The sequence below is a fragment of the Spinacia oleracea genome, chromosome 2 (genome assembly GCF_020520425.1).
Source record: "Spinacia oleracea cultivar Varoflay chromosome 2, BTI_SOV_V1, whole genome shotgun sequence".
In the NCBI taxonomy this organism is placed as follows: Eukaryota; Viridiplantae; Streptophyta; class Magnoliopsida; order Caryophyllales; family Amaranthaceae; genus Spinacia; species Spinacia oleracea.
In genome coordinates, this window is record NC_079488.1 from 49,875,765 (window position 1) to 49,901,857 (window position 26,093).

At 40.6% G+C, this 26,093-nt stretch overlaps 1 non-coding gene across 1 annotated transcript; it reads right to left on the reverse strand.

Annotated features, from left to right (window-relative positions):
- Positions 1–24,009: 24,009 nt before the first annotated feature.
- On the reverse strand, positions 24,010–24,116 carry LOC130468259 (small nucleolar RNA R71). The gene has a single exon (XR_008928674.1). It is a non-coding gene; the product is annotated as a small nucleolar RNA R71 (small nucleolar RNA).
- Between the last annotated feature and the right edge of the window lie 1,977 nt (positions 24,117–26,093).

A 26,093-nucleotide genomic window follows, 5' to 3' on the forward strand; every position in this document is an offset into this window, starting at 1 on the left:
CCTATGTACCTTTTCAAGTACCATAAGTATTCTTGATCTCAATCTAGTTGATCTTTACTTAGATCAATAGAGATTGGTATATGTTCGTCATGGCTAAAGTCATACGATACGTTTTTGGCGATCCTCATATTATATCATACATGATAAATTCTTTTGCAGAATAATTCCCAATTGAATTCTATTCATGTAACTTTAGCTTATCTAGTTTTAGTAGATACTAAATTCAGCTAAATTCTTTGACATATAATATAGGTTAAGAATCTTATTTAGATCCTTTGATGTTTAACTTAGTAAATGCTTATACATAGTTCAAACATCCTTTACTTAGATTTATTCACATGGGTCGAATATCTCCAATGGAGACTTTCGTGTTTGATTTAGTAAATGCCATTACTTAATCCAAAACAATATCATAAGATCTTTGTAAATAGATCTTAATACCCAGTATGTACTAAGTTTCGCCATGGTCCATCATTGATGAATAATTTCAAATCCAAGTCATTAGCATTTGAATGTTATTTCACAATAGAGAGATATGTGTGTAATACAAATAGGACCAATTAAGTTTTAAGTACTCCCACTAAACTTCTTATATATCTATAATATTTTATGAAACTAAAATGCTTATTAGCTTCACTTAAAATACAGTTCCAATTCCCAATTGCTTGCTTAAATCTGTACTTAGATTTTATAAGCTAGATTTCCTTTTCAAGCATTTATTTGGATCCACAAATTCTATGACATACCATGTACATATTATATTCCAACATTTGATTGAGGAATACGTTTTGTCATCCAATTGCTATATGTACCAATATGCAATCATTGCTTGAATTATAGACTTGAGCATTACGATTATGCACAATTCACACCATGAATTTGCTTGTAACCTTTAGCAACTAATCTAGCTTTGTGTGTGAACACAATTCCATGTTTGATGGTTTTTATCCTTAAAACAAACTTGCAACCAATAGGTGTGAAACTATTCTTGCAAATCAACAAAATTTCTATTTTGTCATCAAAACATTGAGTATGTTTTATGGCCTTTAACCAATTAAACATATAGTCTATATATGGCCTCTAACCATTTTAGGGAATCTATATTTCGTCATAGCTTTCTTACAAGTCACAAACTCATTAATTTGACTGCAAGTTGTAGGTTTCTTTACTATCTAATAGAAGAATTGCATAGTTTCAGTGACCTGAACTCCATGTTTCTTCACTATCTAATAGAAGAATCTCATAGTTCCAGTGACTTGAACTCTATGCCTACTAGGGTATAGAACATCAAACAATAGAATATCAATAGCCACTTGAAAGTCCTTTGAATATTCTGTTCTCCTTGAAGCACTTGTAAAGTCTTCTAAGAGATGTCTATTCTTTAAAGCCACTTCTAAAGTCCTTAAAGAATAAGTTCGGATTTTCTGAAGCACTTCGAAAAGCCTCCGGAATGTCCGTTTATGTTTGTTGTTCGCCTCGAAGACTTTCGAGGTCTATTTTCTCCCACTTGTCATTTTGGAAACGAATTTCCAAAAAGGACATTATTTCGAGCAAACAAACATTATGTTCTCAAAAATTCGTGGTAGAAACAATACCCTTGTGTCTCATTTGAATAAATAACAATGAAACATATATCTATACTTGGGCCTTAGTTTGTCGAATGACAAACATTAAGCTCCCACTGAGTTTTGCAACTCTCAGATACATTTTATGAAAAGTTATTCTGAAATTACTTTTCAATAGCTTTGACGAATTTGGTTTAGTTTGGTGGTAGTTGAGCATTTTGTTTTAGAAATTATAGGAAAAGTCTTTATGATTCATCATTGATCGAATCAAGTACTAATTGACTTCGATCATTCCAACGTAGATATGCCATATCTTATGGATCAGATTGTGAAATTACAACACACAATATTGATGATCATATTCGGTCTTAAGTAATCATCAACATGATCTAACCTAGATCTTTATGATTTCTTACCAAGTGGGATTTATACTTCTGAATCTTTGAACTAGCCAAACAGATTCAAACTTATATCACATTGAGTAAATAAACCTATATTCACTCAAATCTGTGTGAAATAATAAAGTCATAAAACCTTTCTTTAGCTTTGAACTCTATTGTCTAGGCGTTCTAACAATAGTTCATATCTTTTGTTACTTTCAACAAGTAAGACTAGTCGTCTTAAATTGATCTAGAAATCAATGAACTTTCAAAAGTCCATCAAAATAGAGCTTTTGAATGTTAATTTGTTGATATGGTCTAAGCAACAATGCCAAAGATTAGTGGAACTCAAATCAAGGGGTTGATTTGAACCTAGTAAAGTTCTTTAAAGAGTTGTTTGTTTTAATCAAGCATATTGACTCAACCTGTAATTGACCATTTCATTCAAATAAACAAACAAACATTGTTTTTGTTTTTCTTGAATGTGAGTCTTTCTGTGTTTGAAAACAGAAATTTAGGTATGCTGATTATGGAACAAAATAGCCATTAAGTTCCAGCCTTTGAAAGGACTTAAAACAAACTAGATGACCCTACAACTAATGTAGCATTGCCATGCTTCATTTCCCACTTGTAGGTCATTAGTGTATCCTAGCTTCCATTGTTTGAGTTATTACCGAAGTAAGAACCTCAAGCGGTATATGATACCAAGGAAGTTTGATTGCTAGGTCACTTCTCTTTAAACATAAACTTATAGGTAGAAACGGAATCGTAAATTCCTTTCATTTGTTCCTTTGTTTTCCTATTTCTTGTACCCTTTCTTATAGTCTTAAGAATTGAATTCTTTAGTGTTGACTTTTATACTTTGTTAGACATGTCTAATGTCACCAACAAGGTTCTTTACCATTTTAATTTATGTTGAATATTTTGTTTCAACTAGATGATCTTACTAGAAGCTTCTAAAGTTCTCTAAGCATCGATCTACTCGAATGTCTAGGGACTAGACTCATTCGAGAATTAAATGGAAAAAATATTTTAGGTTGTTAACCATTGGTAAAGCTGAGCGTTTAAACTCAATGCTTTATGATCTCAAAACTACAGTGTATTTTGAATTCACAAGCACCAATTGGTTTGCCATTCGATTTTGATATTCGAAAACAACCATAAAAGTTGCTAAAAGAAACGTACATTTTAAATTGCTCATTTTCTCTCATTTCCGTGAATCGTTCTTGGATTCACTACCAATCGAGGAAATTTACTGTTACCTTTCTAAAAGGATTTACTGCAGTGCAAGATATTTAATTATAAACAATAATTAAAACATACATTGAAGCATGCAAAGTCTAAACATTTATCATGAATAATAACTTGAAGTTAAAGCAACCATGCAATTCAAACAAGTTATTAGCATTTTATTCGATTTTATTGTTCCGGCAGGTGTGAATAAAATGATTCCAAGACCCTAAAACCATTGAAGAATTAAGCACAGTTTGTCGACTCAATTCTAAAACATTTTAGGTAAGCAAAAGCCTTTTGCTAATAGTCTAGAAACTACTCTTGGTTGATAGGTACGTCTAAGAACTTATTAGGTAAACCTATCGATTTTGCCACGACATAAAAGGACTCCTTACTTATATCGTTGAGTTTCACCAAAACTAACATGTACTCACAATTATTTGTGTACCTTGCCCCTTTAGGACCAATAAGTAACACCTCGCTGAGCGAAAACTATTACTAGATTGATGTAAAGGATATCCAAGCAAGTGTATATTTTGGCATGGCACCTTATAACTCAATTTTTAAGTTTGGAACTTAAGGCTCTTACTATGTTGGTTAGATTTTAAGTGAACTAAAATCCTTAATCATGCAACATAACCAAGCCACAATCTCATGCATAATTAAGACATATTTAAAGCAATAAATAACTTAAAGCATGCATAAGATAAATGTGATCTAGTATGGTCCGACTTCATCTTGAAGCTTTGACTTCAAAGTCCGTCTTGAAAATCTCCGTGGGAGGCACCATTTTCTTCAAATAGGATAAGCTATAATTAAAACTAATTACAACTATTTGATGGTACGCAGACCATATTTGAATTGAAAAACAACTTTGGTACTTTAGACCAATTACATTCAAATTAATGGTACGCAGACCATATTTTCTATCCTATTTGGGCCATACTAGTCACTTCATAACCTGCAAAACAGTACATATACAATATATACCATTCACCCATTCATTATCATGAATGGCCCACATAGCTGGTTAGTAAAACACATTATGCATCACGTTAAACATTTGCAGCAATTAATCAAGGGCACCAATAATCTACCAATTATTCATTCCTTATTAATTCTAATCAAGTTGTTTTAACCTTAAGGATTTGTAGACCTAATCAAGAGTTTATGACTAAAAGGGCTCCCACTTAAACCAATAAATTCATATGCTTTACTAATTTTAAACATAAAAATGTATTTCTAGTCTAACCGGAAACATACAAATTTAATTAAAATTTAAAGCTCATATAAATTTATAATTGAATCCAAAAATTTAATTTAATTTCAGTCGTATTTAAATTAATTCATGATTTAAATTTTAGTAAAATAATTAGAATAAATAAAATTTATTATAATTATAATATTCAAAATTAAAATCCAAGAAAATAATTTAAATTATTAATTTTAAAATTAATTAAAATTACGTAAACTGAAAATTTAAAATTTCAAAACGATCTAATCGCAACGCAAACACCCTACGCATCGCACGCCCATGGGCCACACGCACACAGCCATCGCTGGCCATGTGCGCGCAGCCCATGCGCTCGTCGCATAGCTGCTGCATCTACCCATCGCAAGCCATCGCACAAGTTGGTGCTCGCTGCGCGCGCGCCAGCGCTCGTTGCACGCGAGCCATCGCTCGCTGTGCGCGCTCGCCAGCGCTTGCTGCGCGCGCTCCAGCGCTCGATGCACGCGAGCCATCGCTCGCTGCGCGCGATCGACGCTGGGCGCAGCGCTCGTGGCACGCGAGCTTGCGCTCGCTGCGCGCGAGGCTGCGCGCGCTTGCGCGAGGCAGTGCGCGTTGTGGCGCAGCTCGCTTGCTGCCCACACGCGCACTGCCGTGCCTTGCCTTCGCCCATGCCTCATTCGTCCATAGCTCGTGGCCCACGACACAAGGCAGGGCTGCTGCCTTGTGCTCGTGCACCATGCCCTTGCTCATTGCATTCGTGCCGCACGGGCGACGAGCTCCCTTGCTCGTCGTCGCATGCCCGCACTATACAACACCCCTTAAGGGTAACACGTAGCGTCCATTGCTTTGTGCGTGCAAGTTATATGAACGAATCGCATAAAATTTAAAAAATTTATATTTAAAATTAATGACAAATTAATAAATTAATATTAATTTAATAATTTTAGGGCGAAAAATCGAAAATTTATTATTCAATTGATTTCCGATTAACATGGATTCAAGTCTAGGTCATAAAAATTTAAAATTTATCATAAATTTACAATTTTTATGGTGGTTTTTAATCATAGGTATCTAATTAATTTATAATTAATTATGAAAATCAAATTAATTCTAAATTATTGTAATTTTCAACAAATTAATCATAATTACAAATTAGATTGCATAATTAACAAGGCTAGGCATTCAAACTTGTTAAACATATACAGTAGGTCAATCAAAAATTCAAGATTTATCAACAAGAATTGCAAATATTTAATTTAACATCTTAAATTTACGAAATTTTGCATTCGAAAAACTAAAACCTTCGAAAAGTCATAGTTAGGCTTCGAATTTCAGAATTCTGGGTTCGGCAGAAAAAGACTATTTTTGTCAAAATTTTAGAATGCCTTTTACATGCGGAATTGACACAAAAATCACTCGATTTGGATTAGTAACGAAGAAACTGCCGAAAAACTGCGTACGTATAATTAAATAAACGCAATTTGCAATTAATTAACAATTACGAAAATTAATCACCCCTTTTAATTCTTGCAAATTTGTAATATTTAACCATGTTCATGCAATTTAGATTATGAAAATAATAAGAGGCTCGTGATACCACTGTTAGGTTATGATATATATGACAATTCATAAATCATGCGAAAACAACCATTAAGCCAGGAATACATATTATTTACACATAATCATTTAGCATAGTTTAGATGCATACTCTTTGTTGCGTGCCTTCCCTAGCTGCGCCCGAACCGAACAAGAACAAGTCTTTAGGACTCCAAGTGTCGTCCCTCCGTAGATAGTCCACAGCACGTCCGGATCCGCCTTAAGATTGACCAACTAGAATCGCCCCTAAGGTACTATAAATTTTCGGCACTTTTGAGCAAGATGTGTGACTGAATTTTTCTCTCAAAACTCACTTTGAATACTTGAATAACTCGTTATAAATTGTGAACCCAGGCCACATATTTATAGGGGTATGGAAAGAGAATTGGAATCCTATTAGGATACGAATTAATTAAATTAGAATTATAATAAAACTCTTATTTAATTAATTTATCAAATAGAATTAGGAATTTAATCATTAAACGAATTCTGCACGTTTTAGGTTTCGTATGCGAACACAAACACTTACGCGAGCATGACCCGCAAGCGTGCAGGCCATGCCCGCGCACAGCCCACACAGCCGCACGGCCCACGCGAGCTACAAGCCCACGCGAGCTGCAGCAATGCTCGCAGCCCACTGCTCGCAGCTGCGCGCGCTGCCACGGCCTGCTGGGCCTGGCCTTGCGCTGGGCCTGGCGTGGCCTTGGCTGTTCGTGTGGCGCGCTTGGCTTGCTGGGCGATGGCTTGGCTTCGTGCTGGGCCCTCGTCCGGCAGGCCTTGTCCGATGCTTATTCGTACGATACGCTTCCGATTAAATTTCCGATTCCGGAATTCATTTCCGATACGAACAATATTTAATATTTCCGATCCCGGAATCAATTTCCGTTTCGAACAAATATTTAATATTTCCGTTTCCGGAATTATTTTCCGATTCCGATAATATTTCCGATTCTGACAATATTTCCGTTTCCGGCAATATTTCCGATTCTGGCAATATTTCCATTTCCGATAATATTTTCCGATACGTACCATGTTTCCGTTTCCGGCAACATCTACGACTTGGATAATATTTATATTTCCGATACGATCCATATTTCCGTTTCCGGCAATATCATCGTTTCCGGAGTATTCATTTCTTGCCTGTGACGATCTCAGCTCCCACTGAAACCAAGATCCGTCGATTCCGAATATCCATAGATGGAGTATTTAATGCCATTAAATACTTGATCCGTTTACGTACTATTTGTGTGACCCTACGGGTTCAGTCAAGAGTAAGCTGTGGATTAATATCATTAATTCCACTTGAACTGAAGCGGCCTCTAGCTAGGCATTCAGCTCACTTGATCTCACTGAATTATTAACTTGTTAATTAATACTAAACCGCATTTATTAGACTTAACATAGAATGCATACTTGGACCAAGGGCATTATTTCCTTCATTACAGTCCCCCGAACTCTCAATCTCTGCCCTGCGGGTGTACGTTGAGCGATCCCCACACTAGGGATCACAAGGGAACCTATGGCCGTCGTGGTCGAACATAATTGCACTCCCTTTATGTCACGATAACCGGGTTTCGTCAGTTTTTCTCATTGTCGTTAAAAACTGAATGGCGACTCCTATATTACTAGTCGATTGGGTGTAAACTCACAGGAAATCTAACTACACTTGATCTGACGACATCACGCCCACGAGGGACGAGGTCATGCATTAGCCTCGTTCTTTTTCGACCCCCTCACGGTGGAGACTCCACTGGGGAACGTTAATGAAATACTCGTGCTCGTAGGTAATCAAAATAGCCGAAGGGTGAAACGATCCTACTCCGCGTTTATTTCCTTATCAAGTTGGGACGACCTGAAAATCAGCATATTAATGTGAACGGATAGAACCGCATAACGAATCTCGGCCCCTTGGCATGTTTCATCTCGGGAGTTGGGACTAAGGATACCCATCGCCAACCGGGGGGTGCATACGCTTCGAATGTTGTCCACTCAGCACTTTTCGCTAGTATTACACCCGTCCCAAACCCAATCGCTCGCCCACTAAGGTCCCTCTCATTGGTGCATGCCCCCTTGGCTTACATCGTGATTGGCTTCTTGGGACGAAATTCGTCTGTTGAATGCACTACCTCGACCGGGGCATGTGTTGGATCTATGATAGAAACGGTACCAAGCCGACGCAAATATTACCCATAGAAGCCTATCATAAACTACGTGACATATTATTTTTGCTTCATGTTGTAATGTTAGTTATGTGTAGCGAATTACGTGATTGTGTTGTGATTGTGTGTGACAAATAACGCTAGAAAACCAACGACCCTAAAAATTGCCCAAACATTCATAAACACCAATTGGCCAAAGAGTTATACCTAAATACGTGTCCCGCAGTCCCGGGCGATCGCCACAAAAATAAGCGACGCCCAGGACGGCCTGTAACGGATCCCACGACGCTGCATAACGCGCAAAGGAAGTTATTGGGCAAGCACGCAAAATTAAGTCGTATGTACAAAAACAATAGACGAACAGAATACGAGTACCAGTCAGGGACGCATTTTCAGCGCCCCTGGCTGGGCGCCAATTATTTCATCGCCCTTGTTGGGCGCTGAAGTTGTTGCTTGGCCTTTTGGCCAGGCACCGCAGCCTCGGTGCCCGCGCACAAAATATACGTAGCAATAAAAAAATCGTAAGAAATTTGCTACGAGGACGTATGAAAAAGGCACTCAATTCTAAAAACGACTTATAAAATAAATAACTCCTTGCGTCGTCATTAGGCCTCCTATGACGACAATGTTCGGCACCGAAACCAAGCATGCCAGTTAATATAACTTTGAATGTCACGCGGGCAAGTGTTTCGAAAACCTAAAGAATGACCAAAAGAAAAGCCAAAATGTACCAACGAGAGTGAGAATAGAAAACCGATAGGAAGAGTCAAAAGTCTAGACTAAGTAATGCTTAGCTTTGGGCCTAAACTTTAGCTTGTCTTATGCATAGGGCTGGTTTTGCCACTTGGCGTCGATCTGAAAATCAAAGGTTAGTACGTCTCGAAGATACATTACCAACACAAGGTTTAGCAACTCCAAGCTCCATTCGTCACTCCCCCTTTCAAGGATCTCCGATTCCCCAACCTCGATTCGCACCCTCAAACATGTCCATGGAAGAGCTGCGGGACCAAATGGCCCAAATGACCCTACTTATGAATCAACTGAAAATGGAAAACGAATCCTTAGCGGCTGCGAAAGCCAAACATGACCTCGATAACGAGAAGAAGATCGAAAAAATGGTTCTGCAGCAAACTATGGGGAGCAAGTATTTCTCCCTCGATCCTGAACCTTTTCCGGGCAAACTACCGGAAAAGTTTAGTTCATCCGACTTACCAAAGTTCAAAGCCACGGACAAACCCCGTGATCATCTCTTGAGCTTTGTGAATGCCATGAACTTGAAAGGTGTGGACAAGTCCATGTATCTGCCTGCCTTTCCTTTGTCCTTGGAACCTGTGCCACTCAAATGGTACTACCACCAGGACCCTACGCTCTTCCCCACTTGGGAGGACTTTGTCAATGTCTTCATCAAGCAATACTCGTCGAACATGGATTTTCAAGTCACCATGCGCGAGCTGGAAGTCCTCTTCCAAAAGAAAAATGAAGGCTTCACGACCTACTTCGCTAGATGGAGGGACCAAGCGGCCCAACTAATCAATAGGCCTCCTGAAACTGAATTGGTCCAAAAATTCATTGACAACCTAGACCCAGCTTATAAACAACATCTTAGATACTTGGGCCTTGACACCTTCAAGAGGGTTTATGATGTAGGAATAAAGATCGAGGATGACCTCACAAAAACAGTACAAAGCAAGCCTGCATACAAAAGTAATACCTACAACAGGGGCCACACGCCTCAAGCCCAAGAGGTCCACGCCGTAGAAGAAACCCCAACCCGAAGGAGCCCCGGAAGGTGGACCCGAGACCGAAAGTTTGCCCCACTCGGGTCGACTCTAGTACAAGCCTTCCAAAGACTAACCAAACAAGGAAAACTAAGGCCCATAGGTCCCACACCCGACCCTCCATTCAAAAATAAATACTGGGTCGAGGGCGCCCGCTGCGAGTTCCATCAAGGAAATGGGCATGATACTGAAAACTGCTGGAATCTAAAAAACACGATCCAGGATATGATAGAGGATGAAATAATACCCCTCCCTAACGTTGGCAAACCCAACAACAACAAGATCCCACTCGGCTCTTGTCACATCTCTCTCGATCAACCGGAAAATATGAACTTTGACCCTACGGTGTATATTACGCCCCAAGGTGCACCACTCGCCATGGTCCCTATGGATCAAATCGAGAGAGAAATGTGCGGTGTGTGGGATGATGATATCTACCTGTCCCAAGTATCGGGCCAGGACCTCTTTACTAAAACTTGGCCCGGGCATGCTCCCATTGACACCACCCCTTAAGATCCCGAAGTTGACAATCTCACTCGGTCCGGAAGGGTATACCAATAGGATATTCGCCCACCTCCCGTGGACGACATCCCAGTCAGACAGACTCCTGAAAACATGCGGCACACCACCGTCGCAGAAGTCATCGAAAATCCTCTCTTGAAGCAACTAAAAAGAACCAAAGCCGAAATTACCATCTGGGATCTCATGTGCACTTCAAAGGAACATCGTGAAAAACTTATTCGCTCACTTAACCTCATCTTAGTCCCTACGGACATCACACCTGACTCGTTGGTTAACCACGTCACGAGAGATGTTGAGAAAAAAGCAATAGTTTTTACTGACAAAGACTTACCTAAAGAAGGAGGCGCCCACAATAAGGCTCTCTATCTAGTGGTTGGATGCAAAGGACAAAACATCCCCCTAGCACTCGTAGATAACGGTTCAACGGTAAATGTTTGCCCATTGCGAACCGCCCATTGCTTGGGGCTAGGAAATGATGACTTACAAACCTCCACGCAAGGGGTGCGAGCCTATGATAACTCTCGAAGGCCTGTGTTGGGAAAAATCAACCTCATGATATAAACCGGGCCTGTGGCACGCACCACGGAGTTTCAGATAATTGACATCAAGCCCACTTTCAACCTCCTCTTAGGGCGCCCTTGGCTCCATGACTTAGGAGGTGTGGCTTCTACCTTGCACCAGATGGTTAAACTTAACCATAACGGGGTAATTCTGGAAATACGCGCCCCTCCTCTCGACGTCAGTTGTACTATGGTCGGAACGACCGATGCTGCAGAAGACCTTTATGGTTTTCAAATGGATGAAGTCATCCAAGTCATTGAGGACTACAATTTAGCATTTCTAGATCCGCGAGCGTCCCGGGTCATCCCTAAAATGTTGCTAGCTCAAGGCTATTTCCCGGGAACTCCATTGGGCATAAGGAAGAAGAACAACATGTTCCATCCCCCACCCAACAAAACTACTCCCTTTGGTCTAGGCTATACACCAACGGAGGAAGATATTGCTGACCACTTGTCTAGGCTACGCCTTAAGCCAGCCAAGACAAAACAAACCACCCTTATTCCCCCATACCAAAGAACCCTTAACGGTATGTTTGTCCGAGAAGGAGAAGAACACCCATGCTGCGACTTCCCTGAACCCTTTGTTCAGAATGGCCTGCTAAAACCCGGATTTGAGATTTTCCATGACTGTCATATTATGGATGAGGCACCCCACCTCACCAAGACTGAAACAGCTGAAATATTAGACAACCAAGCTCTATGGACATTGTTTAACGAATCGAGGCCTATGGAGGACGAGGCTGTAATAACCACCCTAGCCCTGCAAGATGAAGGTTTCAATCCAACCCGGTTAATCACTCCTACATCAACACCAGAAGAGACCGAGAACGGATGGGTGAAGACATATCAGTGGGTCAATGCAAAGGGAATAGAATTCAAGATGAGTACAGGCGAAGGACCAAAGTTCTACGAGACTAAACCCAAGGCTTGAGCCATAGAGAGCACTTTAGCAAAACGCCTAGTAGTTCTTTAGATGATAGAAAAAATAATAGCTCTAGAGATAGTCCTAAGACCCCTTAGTATATAGGCTAATTTATTTCAGTGTGTTTTCCTTACTTTCCAAATTAATAAAGGCGTAAGATTTCTCCTAAAAAAATTGCTCTAACACTAAACAAGCACTAATCATATTTGCAAAAATAAAATCAAAAAATGTAAGGAAGTGGCCCACTTTAGGCCCAATAGCAAGACCCACTCGGTCTTGAATCGTGACATCAAAACCAATTCTCGAAATCCACAAAATAAACCGTACCTCCAAGACATAAAGGTCAACCCGTGCAATCATAAAAGTCAACCCGTGCAACCCAAAGAAACCAAAGGAAATCAAATCCAAAACAAGTGCAAATGTTGCTTAAAAAGAAAATTAATAAAACGTAAACCCACCATACCCTTCTTTAACAACATGCACCTCAACCCACCCAAAATCCCTACACAAAGATCTTCACATCTTTCGCACCCTAACTCCATTTTCAAAGACGTTTTGAGTCACGAATAGATAAAATTAATCCGGACGAAAATGCATCTCACGCTAACAGTCCAAAAAGCTTCCGAAATAGTGTCAAAATTGATTTCTGACGAATAAAAAGTAAAACAAAACAAAGAAAAAGAAATAAAAGCAAGAAACATGTGAAAGAAAAGAAGCAACACGCCCAAAAATCACCCAGAAATCATTTTCAGCGCCCAGAGCTGGGCGCCGAAATCATTAACGCCCCAGTCTGGGCGTTGAAACTCTCTGCTTGCCGAAGTTTACCCAGAAGTGCTCGTCATTTTATCCGCACATACACGGAAAAATAACAAACACTTGGGGGGTACAGCACGTATTCACGTATTCAGATATATATACCAAAAAGAAAAACAAACATGAAAAAACAATGCGCATAACACATGTACTCAAAAAAAATCATAAAGCAAATTTCGACTTACGGCAAAGCAGCAGATTAAAATAAACTTCGCCTATTCTGCCGTTTCAAATAATATGTTTCCATCTCATAACATACTTATCAAATTCGGCATCCTAGAATTCATTCTAGCTAGAACTACGCGCAACCTGATTCTAAGTTAAAGTTATTTAACAAGGATACGTAGGCAATCCTATTTATGGATTCGGTCCAATAAAAAAAAATGTGCATAAGTGTTGGAAATGAGCGAATGAAAAAGAGAAGCAAAGCGAGAACAAGAAAGCAAAAAACCAGAAAAATAAATTACGCCTTTATTAATATTTAAAAGTAATAAGAAGGAAAACCAAAGTGCTAAGGAATGAAAAACAAACACAACTGAAATAAATAAAGGGAACCTACACCCTAGCAAGAACTACACTACTCGAGTTCTTCCGGATCATCAAATAAAGTTTTGTAGAGGGCAATGTTCGCAGGGTCCACCCCCACGGGCTTCTGCGCTGCCCCTATGTCGATCTCCATAAGAACAGGTTCCTTGACACTAACTTCCAAGGATGCCAAGGCCTCAGAAACTTCTTCAGTCTGAACAGCTATAGCCCGCTCAGCCTCAAGGGCACAAACAATAGTAGGGGAAGAATTATCGACATCAATTCGATCAGCCACTGGTTCTACTGGGGGCTGAACTTTCCTAACCCATACATTATTCCGGCGACGAGCTTGCATTTCTTTTGGGAACAGCAGGCCCCTTCACGTTAGGTACCTTTTTAGGCCTAGAACTGGAACGAGGAATTTCCTTTCGCTTTCGATCAGGACGAGCTTTCACAGTCTTAATGCCATTTTCGCGAGGGTTAGCAGGATTACGGTTTTCATACTTAGCCCTACCTCGAGGTATCAAAAGTTCAGCCGGCTCTTCATTTCGAGCCTTAGTTCTCACAGCCTTATCATCGGAACTCATCCACAACTTATAATTCTCGGAAAGATCCACAAAGCCATCTGTAGTCACGGTCCAACGCGGGAGGCCACCATAATACTTAGCCAACGCTTGAACCCGTGCTCGTGAAAAGACCGCTACTTTAGGTGGTACCGTATCAGCAAATGGGATAGTCTGCCTTAAGCCGTATTGTCGCATGACTCGGTAAGGAAAGATGTAAACAGGCCGAGATAATCCAAACAAAGAAATATGAACTAACGTCTCGGAACCCCCGTCATATTAGTCAAACCCCACCACGGTACCACCCACTTAATAGAGCATATGCCATGAGTAAAATAGGAGGCCCATTCGGCCTCGTCCTGGCCTTGGTGCAAATACTTTCGGTTGCCTAAGACTATAGGGAGATAATGTTTAGGATCGGCATGAGCTTCTAGAAGCCTAAGTCGTTCCATGAGCCAAGTCTGCGAAAAAAACGGGTACGATCAGAAAAATTATAAGGCTTGGGATGCATTTTCAACGCCCAGGACCAGGCGCCAGAAATTCCGACGCCCAGCCCTGGGCGCTGAAAATCAGCTCCAGGCAGAGGCAAACGAAAAGAAAAAATAATTATATGCGCGCAAATAAACGATCAATTACCTGCAGCAATAGGGGGCTCCCCTTAAAACTTTCAGACTTGGCATCCTTCTTTAACTCATCCGCACCCAACAAGGTCTCGGCAACAATCAACGGCATAATGGAATAGAAACTCTCCATCTGACTGATCAGGGGAATTAACCTTATGTCACCAAACTCACCATTGTTATTCGACAGTAAATAGTGGTTCAACAAGCAGAATACAAGTGCTCAGATATTCAATTTTTGTTCAGTCATATTTTTACTGTTTTGCAAACTTCGCCAAATTAACCTTATCATCCACGAAGATCCCAGCAAACGTGTCATCATCTAGTCCTAGGAAAGCCCCTATAGTTGTTTTACCCTCTTCAACAGTGTCAGGTGTAGCAGGAGTAGCATTGGTAGGATAACCCAGGATTGTGGCAAATTCATCTGGCAAAGGGCATACCTCATTGCCCCAAAAAACAAAAATGTGGTGATCAGAATCCCAAAAGTTTAGGGCGGCATATAGAAAGTTATAATCAATGTTAATTTGTTGTAAGCCTAAAAGTTCCTCTAAGTGGTATCCTTTCAACAAAACCTTTTCTGTGGAATTAAGGGCTCTAAGCCAGCGCCTAACAACTCGTTGGAGGGAGAAAGGAGGAATCGACATGGCAAGAGTAGAAAAAAAATAGAGCTAGATAATTGTAGGAGAGAAGAAGTTGGCAGTGGTGAAAAAGAAAGACGTACTTCACCCCCTATATATACACGAAATCATCCTGATCCCGTTCGGAAACGCGTTGAGAAATCTGGAAAAATAAAAAAGGCTGCTAAGGTAGCATTTTCAGCGCCCGAGGCTGGGCGCCGAAATATCTAACGCCTGTCCTGGGGCGATGAAAATGCAGCCCAAGTCCCAAATCTTTCAAAACGCGAACCAGGAAAATGCCTAAAACCGTGTTAGTAGACACGGGGCCCTGTTGTAATCAAGGTCAAGCCCAAAGCACTTTTAGAGCCTAAATAGTGAAAGCAAATGTCGAAACTTAGACTCGTCTCAAAAAATATATGTCCATTTTTCAAAGCAATATAAAGAAAAAAACGTATAACAATCAAGGTCATTCTTCGAAAAAAATCATTACGTCGTTGGTTTCTCTAATTAAAAGCGTTTATTTGTCAAAAAAGATCAATCCGGGCCAAAGTAAGCTCGTTGTATTAATCATTGAAAAAATGAAGCAAACTTTGTCGCCCGGAAAATGAAGTCGCACTCCACGATTTCATCAAAGTAGCATACCACTACAAAGGTCGCTCGCACTTACGAGCACGATCTCAAACACGATCAAGGACGTTATAAAATACGCACTTTTCTTGGCAAAGAGTGACCACCAAGTACGAATGCTTGGGGCTTGAAATAAAGAAAATATACGATGCAAGTTGAAACAACACTTTCAGGTTGCGTCCCGTGCTTGGACAAATTTAAAAAAAAACGGACTCGACCTCAAAGCAAAGGTCTCCATTAACATTCGCATATGATCCCATCAGTCATTCCGCAAGGACCCAAGTAATGGCATAACTAGGCCAGTTCTAAACGGTGACATACATCCTATGGGCCGCAAAGACTTGTTCAAAACCATGAAAGGAAGACGGCCACAAAACGATGGTCCGTTTAGACACGTTGCCAACCCACATTCAGGTTACAACTAAACCCGAGCATTTCTCGAGAGAACTCGCTCTTACAAGAATGAATGAAAAATTCTCAAAAGAAATCCCAAGGATAAATGAAATAGGTTCTGGCCCACCTCGATCAGGCAGGATCGCGTCAGAACCATGCGAGTCCCAAATCAAGAAAAACGAATTCAGGTTCGCCCACATTCAGCGGGCGGGGTCTGTGTCACTAAAACGCGCAGGTCCTCAGTTTTCGAAAACAAAATGAAATCTTCCAAAAACAGGCTCGCCATCTTCAGCCAGCGGGGTCTACGTCACAAACCGCGTAGGTCCTTATTTTCAAAACATTAAAACAGATTCGTCCACTTCTATCGGACGGGGCGTCCACCCTCAGCAGGACAGGATCGTTCACCTTCAGCGGGCGGGGTCTGCGTCACTAACCGCGCAGGTCCTTAGTCGCTGCAGCGATAACTTTTCCTGGTTTCCCTTTTCCTAAAATCAAAGGATGGTTTATCTTTTTCCAAAAATCAAAAGATGGTTTATCTTTTTCCAAAAATCAAAGGATGGTTTATCTTTTTCCAAAAATCAAAGGATGGTTTATCTTTTTCCAAAAATCAAAGGATGGTTTATCTTTTTCCAAAAATCAAAAGATGGTTTCCCTTTTCCAAAAATCAAAGGTTTTCCGCTTTTCCAAAAAAAGAACGATGTGCTGGATTTTCCTTCGTTTTACGTCCCATAAAAACAAGGGGGTTTTCTCGTTTAGCTGAACCTAAAAATGAAAATCTTTAAAAACATTTTTACCCCGTGATTGGGCTTGTCCAGGCCTGGTTACACTTTATAGCTTTAATTTCGAAAACATCTGTAGATACTTCCAATGACAAAGTGAGGGAGTTTCTATACATCTGTAGGTACTTCCAATGACAAAGTGAGGGAGTTTCTATACTTAAAAAATTCCAATGACACGTGAGGAATGTGTTAACACTTCAAGTGATGACCCTTAAGTCAAATGTTATCACTCGGGGGCTCGTGAGACCCTCGCAAAACAGGTCACATACACCATGGCTTGTATGACGCACTCCGTCTGATACTTTGACCATCGTCTTACTCCAAGACTCAGTCAAAGTGGGGGCTAACTGTAGACACCTGCTTTTGTCCCCATTCCCGAAAGGGAAGGTTTGATGATGAGAACATAAATCTCCACTTGGCAACGCATCTCCTGTAAAATAACGAATCTCCACTTTGTTCCCGTTTCCTATCCTTTCTAGCATGTTTTCTTATAGTCCAAAAGATTTTACTCTTTGCTTGATCTTCTTACTTTGTTATGCTTACAAAGTCCCTTTCTTTTATTCACTTTGAATGACAACATCCAATGAGTCTAGTTCATTTATTGAATCAAAAGAATATTGGTTGTTAACCATTGGTTATACATGAGCCTTTGACTCAATACTTCATTATTCCAAAACTACCCAGTATTCTGAATATATGAGGTCCAATTGGTCTACCATTCAAATTTTAGTTTGAAAACAACCATGAAGATCACTATAAGAAAATAGCATTCAAGATACTCTCTATTTCTCCTTTTCTTTGAGAATCGCTCTTAAAATTTGTTACCAATAGATCGAGGAAATATCGCAGTTCTATTATCCGAACGCAATAAAGTTGAAGATTTACAATTCTACAAAATGAACTAGCAAAGAAAACATTTATCATACTTTAATAACTTGAATAAAAGCATTCAGGCAATCATTAAAGCTATTAAACATTTCATTCATGCAATAAAAACATGGTCCATAATGAATGAAATGATTCCAAGACCCTAAAAGTCCTAAATCCTTAAGCATGCTTTGGCTTGTCTCAAGTCTTTTAAGATTCTAGGTAAGCAAAAACCAATTGCTAGTAATCTCCAAATTACCCTTGTTTAATAAATTAATACCATAGTTTATCCCATTGCCACAATATATGCCAATATTGTTTGAGTTAAAACCACAATCAACGTGCTCCTTTGGGATGCCTTACCATCTAAGTCTACTAAAATAGCACCTCGCTTTGGCGGAAACCTACTATCTTAGGTCCTTAGATTTTTGTAAGTGCTTGATTCGGAAGGCAATTATAAACTCAATATTACTTTGGACCTAGTTGTTTCTATGTTGGTTTGATTATATAGGAATAGGGGTGGATCTTGCTAAAGTTTTAATTCTTCGGTGGAGGCATACTAGGTTTTTTTTCTGGAAAACATATTCTCAAACGATAAATGTGTCAGTGAGTGGTGATCGACAACACGACAAGGATAACCAGAAAAATTCACCATCGGTCATTTTAGGAGTTTCCAAAGCAGAGGCAATTTGAATCATTGGTTTTTTTCTCACTAACTTCTGAGTGAAATCCTATCCTCATTTGAAGTTTGGTCACACTATGCCTCAAACAATTAATATCAGCTTCATATTCAGCCAACCAATTCATTCCCAAAAATTACATCATGTTCAGATAGGTCAAAAGCTATTAAGTCTGCTAGAAATCAACTTTCTCTAATATCATAGGACAATTTCAAATTCACAATCACTAGGAAAAGAAAACACTCATAATTGCATCGATATGGCATAATCCTCGTGGGTAATGTGGTTATCATTATGAACATATATGGTGCTCGTTGCGAGCCCTTGGGAACATCATTCATAGCCTCGATAGACAACATTCAACACAATATGTCTCAACAAATGGAAGCAAATAAATCATAGAAAATAAACCCGTTCATCCCGTTCGTACACCCACACTCATATTCATTTTAATTAACCTACATGATTTTAGAATATTCCTTTTTAATTCATTCCTTAAAGTTCTTTTCTTAAAGCCTACTGAATTCTATTTCGTGCAAAACCCGTAAGGTTTAGCACTTAGGGTCCAGAACCTTGCTTTGATACCAAACAGTAACGCCCCGACCTCTAATTCAAGTATTAAAACATACTTAGCGGCGAAATTTACCTAATTCGGTCGGGACATTACTGTCTTAACTCCCTCTTGGGAATTACAAGGCAACCATCAATCATAATCTATTAGAACTCCAAATTAATATAATAATCCTTTATATTCCCAAAGTAAAAGTACATAATTCACTAAAAGTCTTTAATTAAATTATTAAAACTTTAAGCATAAATTAGGTGAATAATATTAAAGTGGAATTCCTCGCCACTACTCGTTTCCATCGTTCCCCGCAGTACCTAAAACAGAAAACAAAACGGTGAGCCGAAAACTCAGTAACGAACTATTCTAGCAACGTAAATTCATTTCAATTCATTTTATTTAATAACACAGGGAGAATAGAATAAAGTAAAACATTTTATAAAGTCCTTTATTTAATTCATTCACTTTTGGGTATCATGGGAAATTACAGAATCATTAGAAAAAGAAAATTACAAGGACCATTGGTATCATTTCTACCTTTTTCATGTGGTTTAGTCATAGAATCTACTCCAATCATGGGTTTCTGAGGAATGCTAACAATGTCATTGGTTCTATGTTGGTTGTCAATAGACGACCTTTTAGTACGTGTAGCTGATGGTGATAGCTCAGAATAATTTCGAACCTAATGGTCATGACTTCCACATCGATCATTAATTTGTTCCTATCGCAAATCCTAAATAATTCACAGTTGGTCTCGTTACTAACGCACTTAAACATTTCCTTTATTCTTAATGAACACAGATTTCATGTCTTACATATCATCTTGGTTGGCTCGGAAAAAGGTAGGATCGAACTTAGGTAAGACTTTGACTCAAAACAGCTACAATAACATTAGCTTGTATATCAAGATCATAAGTAAGGAAATTCTATTTAGGGACTTGTAGTTGGCGAGAGCATCATCTATGACCTTCCTTTTCCATTTGACACATCATATTCCATGTTTAGAAGTATTACTATAAATAACAAATCTCTCAGTTCCGGATGGAAGGCAAGGATATAGGCAATTGTGATACGTCTCTTAAGTTCTCGAAGTACAGATTCACAATCATCATTCCCCATATTTTTGATATTCTTTCTAACCAATCGGATTGTGGGTAAGGCAACCTTAGAAGAAAAAAAATCTTAAAAAAATCTTCGATAATCTCCAGCTAAACCCACAAAACTTCATACTTCAGGGACATTGGTTGGTCTAGGACATTCCACAAGTGCTTTTATTTCTACAAGATCAATAGGTACACCTTTCTCAGAAATAATATGACCTAGAAACGATGTTAGTGTATTTGGGTTGAAGTTCACCCTTTCTCCCGTCTTTCTTCGGGCTCGCATCTCTTGCACCCACTTTTTCTTTCCCTTTCCTTGATCTTCCCTCGGGCATGCTCTGGTTTGTTCTTGTGTCCCTCGGATCCGAGGATCCCTTCAATCTGGCAGCGGCCTTGTTGAACTCCTCTATTCTGATGAACGGATCTGCCATTTGGAGCACGTCAGCTATCTTGGAGGGGTTCTTCATTGACAGTTTATCACGGAACTTCCCTTCTTGAAGTGCGTGCTTCAAAGTGAAGATTTCCACGTCGGGCTGCAGATTTGGGATGTTGGTTGAATCCTTCATGAACCTGGCCATGAAGTCTCGTAGACTCTCGTCTCTCTCTTGCTGGATGGAGGTTAGTTCCGCGGTAGTTCGTTCGTGGCGATTATAGCTCACGAACTGCACGCAGAATCTCTTCTTCAATTTCTTCCAACTTTTAATCGACCTCTTCGGCAGCGATCTGACCCACTCTCCCGCCACTCCGGTTAGCGTGGTTGGGAAGTATTTGCACCAGCAAGGTTCAGAGTAGGGGATCAGGAACATCTGGTGCTCGTAGGAGATGATGTGGTCCCTTGGATTCGTGATTCCGTTGTATGTTAGGTGTGCTGGCAGCCTAACCTTTGGGATCTCCTCCATGATCAGCTCTTCTGTGAATGGGGAGGGCGTTGGGGGTCATGATCCTTTTCCCTAGCCTCGCTCTGATGCCTCCACTGGCCGAGGTTCTGTTGTTGGAACGCTCGGGTGTACGTCGGGGGCTACGGGTTCGATCATGCCTCCTGTCTCTCCTTCTTGCAGATCGGCTACTGACCTCGGGCCGTTCGCCGGATCTGCTTGACTCGCCTAGCCTATCGCGGACCGATGGTCTCAACCTTCTGAGTACCGAACTTCGAATCCGAGCGTTCGGGGTGGTCGATTTGCTTCTGAGAGCTGACGGAGTAGGCGATGGTCTTGCAAACCACTCTGGCTGCTGTTGAGCCCTTTTCTGCGTATCCCACGTGCTTTCTACCCACCTTGATGTTAGGTGAGTTCCCGTCATGGGAGAAAGTTCTCGTTCGGATCTGGGGACCTCTTCATTTGGCGGCATGTTCAGTCGTCGCCTAGTTCTCCTCTCCTCTCGGCGGTCGTTTGCCAATCCTTGCTCCTTCTCATTGAAGAGGAAGTTTTGCATGATGGTCATGGCCGCGTTGAGCTCTTCCCGGGAAGGAATTGGGGGTCTTGCAATTGAGGCGGTCGTAGCCCTACTTGGCTGTGATCTCGCCACTGACCGCGATTGTACCTCTGCTTCGGATTCTGAATCCGTGTAGACGATCATATCATTATCAACGTTGGGCATATCGTTGTTATTCATCTTTAGAGCAAAAGTAGTTGATTTTTCAAGGCTTTGAAGTGTTATTCCCCACAGACGGCGCCAAATTGTTCCGGTGTTGAAACAATGGGCTTCCTATGAAGGCCCTTTCGGTTTGTGTTGAAGATCTTGCTTGCTTGAATGAGTCGTGTCCGAATTCACCTGCACAATTCACTAGCCTCGGGGGTGTTTCCGAGGAAAGCCCCTCTGATGCCTAAGTAAGAACGATGCTCGGATTCTAGATAGAAGTTCTCTAGAGAGTTGATACACTCATATTTTATATAGTTTCTACCCCCGTCCCGTATGCACTTTTCATCTCATTTGAGCTCTTCGGAGCCTATTTTAGTGCTAATGTGTGTTGTGTAGTGTCTGTTAGTTGCAGGGCTGTTTTTGTTGATAATTGATCTTTGGAGGCCCGTTTCATATCACTCTTGGATGACTACACGGATCCCGAGGCATTGCGGGATGATCTAGCTAGCTTCAAAGGGGCCACGAGCGTCAAACTTGGCCCAAAGGAGTTGGGCCTAGGCCTCAAGTTCAAACTCAAGGCAAATACGTCAAATTGAGCTCAAAACCTGTGGCCCCGGTTTTCGCAAACCGGCAGGTTTTGAGAGATGAAGAAAGTTTCTCTTAGGTGCGAAACCGGCAGGTTTTGGGAAACCTGTGGCCCCGGTTTTCGCTACCTGATGGCTTTGGTGTGCCTGACTGGGCCGAAAACCGGCCAGTTTCTGGAAACCGGGGTGCCAAGTTTTAGGTCCCAGTTCGTCTTCTTTTGCTTAGTTTGCACTGTATATAAGTAATTAATGTTTTAGGAATCCTCTCCGCTCCGCACTTCGTATTATTATTATTGCTTAGCTTAAAATCTTCAATTTTTATTCTCAAAACACTCAGCTTTTAATTAATTAAAGACTCAAACTTTCAGTTAATCCTTCGTTCTTCGTTTTAGGTATTACTTTGTGTTCTTATTCTTTTATTCAATTTCAATTATGCTTTCAATTAATATGTTTGCTTTGTTTATTGGTATTATGTGTGAGTAGTTACTTTTCTAGGGTTTTGGGGATCCATGAATAATTATGAAGGGATGATTGAATAATTGTGATTGTTGGTATTACGATTGATTCCTATTGCTTGGTTTATTTCACTATGCAATTAGATTTGCGCAGGTTTAATTGTGATAGTCATGCAATATCAAGTTAAGATTTGAGAGATGCAATTTGATATTTAGGCTTGTGTCAATAGGTGGAATTAGGATTAATACGTAGCGAGAGCCCGTTAATTCTAAGTCTATGATTAGTATCGATTCGAGAGAGCATGCTAGTCTAATTAATTGCGTTATTGATTATTGCTAATCGTTTATCATCCTGGATTGTTATTTGTTGGTGAACCTATGCCCTAGATTCTTTCATATCTGATTTCTTAATTGTTTAATTATTGTCGTAGTTTTAGTATACAAACCAACCAACTCTTGTTTTCCAATAGTCTAGATTAGTTGATTAATAGTAGAAAGAACGCCTGTTTCCCTGTGGATTCGATCCTGACTTCCCTTGCTACCTAGCTAGTGATTTTAGGTTTATCTTTGATTAGGTGATACGACTTTAGCCTGTCAAATTTTGGCGCCGTTGCCGGGGAACACGGTTTTATTTTTCTGTGATTAATTGTTTTTCTAGATTATTGTTTGTTACTTCTCAAGGGACTCCCGTTCCTTGAGATCAGATCTCACGACTGTTTTCTAGTTTTTGCTTGTTTATGCCCAGGACTGTCCATACCAGCGATCTGACTTCGTTCGATCCTAAACCTGAACGGACCTTTCGTAGATGGCGTAGATTCGTTGAACAGTTGAGAGACTATTCTGACTCTGAATCCGACTATCTGATTAGCAATCTATTCCATACAGATTCAGAGATGGGTGACCAAGCACCACCACCACCACCCCCACTTGTGCCAAGGCTTACAGACTATTCTAAACCAAGTCTGTCTATGCTTCCCAAGGCAATCATGCCTTCTATTGCGGTCGAAAATTTCAAGATCGAACCCCAGCTGATAAACATGATCGAGAGACACCAATTCGGTGGGGAAAAGGGTGAAGATCCTAATCTCCATATTCAGTCTTTCATTCAGTATTGTGCCACCATTAAGCAGAAGAATTTAACACCGGAGCAGACTATGGAGATACTCTTTCCATTTTCATTGAGTGGGAAAGCAAAGCTATGGATTAACAGTCTCAACCGCGAGCTATGAAAATCACCGATTGGAATTCCTTGGCCCTTGCGTTCTATGTTAAATATTTCCCACCTGAGAAGACAGCTCGTCTGAGGGGTCAGATATTAGGTATCTCTCAACAAGCAGATGAGAGTTTGTTCGAAGTTTGGGAGAGATTCAAGGACTTGCAAAGAGAGTGCCCGCGCCATGGTTTGGATGACTGGTTCCTGGTTCAGCAGTTCTATAATGGTCTGGGTAATGAGTCTAGGTGTCTTTTGGATTCAGCTGCCAGTGAGAGATTTATGCAACTGGAGGTGCCTAGAGCTTTAGAGGTGATTGAGGAGATGGCCATCCATAGTGCCCAATATGGGAATCCTAGAGGTTTTGCCGACCGGGGTGTTAAGCATGAGATGAATTCTATTGAACAGCTTACTGCTCAGCTAACTGCCCTACATCACAAGCTAGATAATATACAGATCGCATCTTCCCAATCCACCCAACATGCTAGTGTCGCTGCAATGAGTGCCCAATCTGCCAATGTCTGTAATAGTTGTGGGATGCAAGGCCATTATGCACAGGAATGCCGGAGCTCTATCGAACAATGCAATGCATTCTAGTCCTACAAGCAGAACAATCCGTACTCCAACTCTTACAATGAGAGGTATAAAAACAACCCCCTACTATCATACAGGAGTACTAATGTCCAGAATCCCCATCAGATTCAATACCATCCACCACCACAACAACAGTACCAACCACCACCACAACAGTCATACCAACTGCGGATTAATTACAACCCGCAGCCTAGTGGACCACCTGGTTTTCCTCCACAACCTCAACCCACACAGCCTGATCCCATGCTTGTAGAGATGAGGAATATGATGTTGGAATTGCAGAGGTGTCTAAGCGAAAAGGATGCCAAAACTACTCTTGCAAAGAGACCCAAGGGTCAACTCCCTTCACAGCCTGTGACCAGAGAGTCTGTAAATGCTGTCACTTTGCAGAGCGGATATGAGTATGATGGGCCGCGTATGAATATTGAAGAAGAGGTTGAAGTATCTGTCAGTGGTGATGTGCTAAGAGAAAGTGAGAACGTGGTCAAGGAGAAGGAAGCTAACACAAGGGTTGAGAAGAAAGTTGAGATACAAGTTCCACCTATCAAACTCCCCTTCCTTCATCGTCAGCTAAAGAACAAGCTAGACAAGCAGTTTGGTAAGTTCTTAGAAGTGGTAAAGAATCTGCAGGTAACGGTCCCTTTCACTGAATTAATTACTCAAGTACCTGCATATGCTAAATACATGAAAGACATCTTGACTAGGAAGAGAGCATTTAGTGAGGTGGAGACTGTTGCATTTACTGAAGAGTGCAGTGCCTTACTACAAAATAAGTCTCCACCCAAGTTGAAGGACCCCGGGAGTTTCTCTATCCCGTGTAATATTGGAAACCTTTTTATTGACAAAGCCTTATGTGATTTAGGTGCCAGTGTTAGTGTCATGCCCCTGTCTGTATGTACTAAGTTGAACATGGGTGATTTAAAAGTTACCAACATAACTCTGCAAATAGCTGATAGATCTGTAAAATACCCCCTAGGTGTTCTAGAAGATATGCCTGTTAGAGTAGGTAAATTTTTTATTCCTGTTGATTTTGTTGTGTTGGACATGGAAGAGAACATGCAGATTCCTATTATTTTAGGTCGACCTTTCCTACACACTGCAGGGGCAATCATAGATGTCAAGAATGGCAAGCTGACTTTAAATGTGGGGGATGACAAAGTTACTTTCAATCTAACCCACGTTGCTAAGAGTCCTATGGTAGAGGTGTCATGTTGTGGAGTCAATGTTGCTAATGATTATTTCAATAACGAATTGACTCATACTAACTCTAACAATCCTTCGGAGAAAGAACGTGTTTCAAATTGTTTTGCAGGTGGAGGTGACCGGAATACCAACTCTTTGGCATGGGCTCGAAAGGAAGCACGATTTGATAATGTTTCGACCCAAAAGGCCGAAAGTTCTGTAAACGGTGGGCACCGTATTCATGATCGTGGTCGTGATCTGTTAGTTCCCGCGCCATATAGCTCATCCAAGGCAATTGATTTGACACCAGATGGCACCATCTTTGGTGCCCCCATTCGATGAGTTGTCGTGGCTCTCATCCCCTTTCCTGTCGTTGTCTGCGCATAAAATAAGAT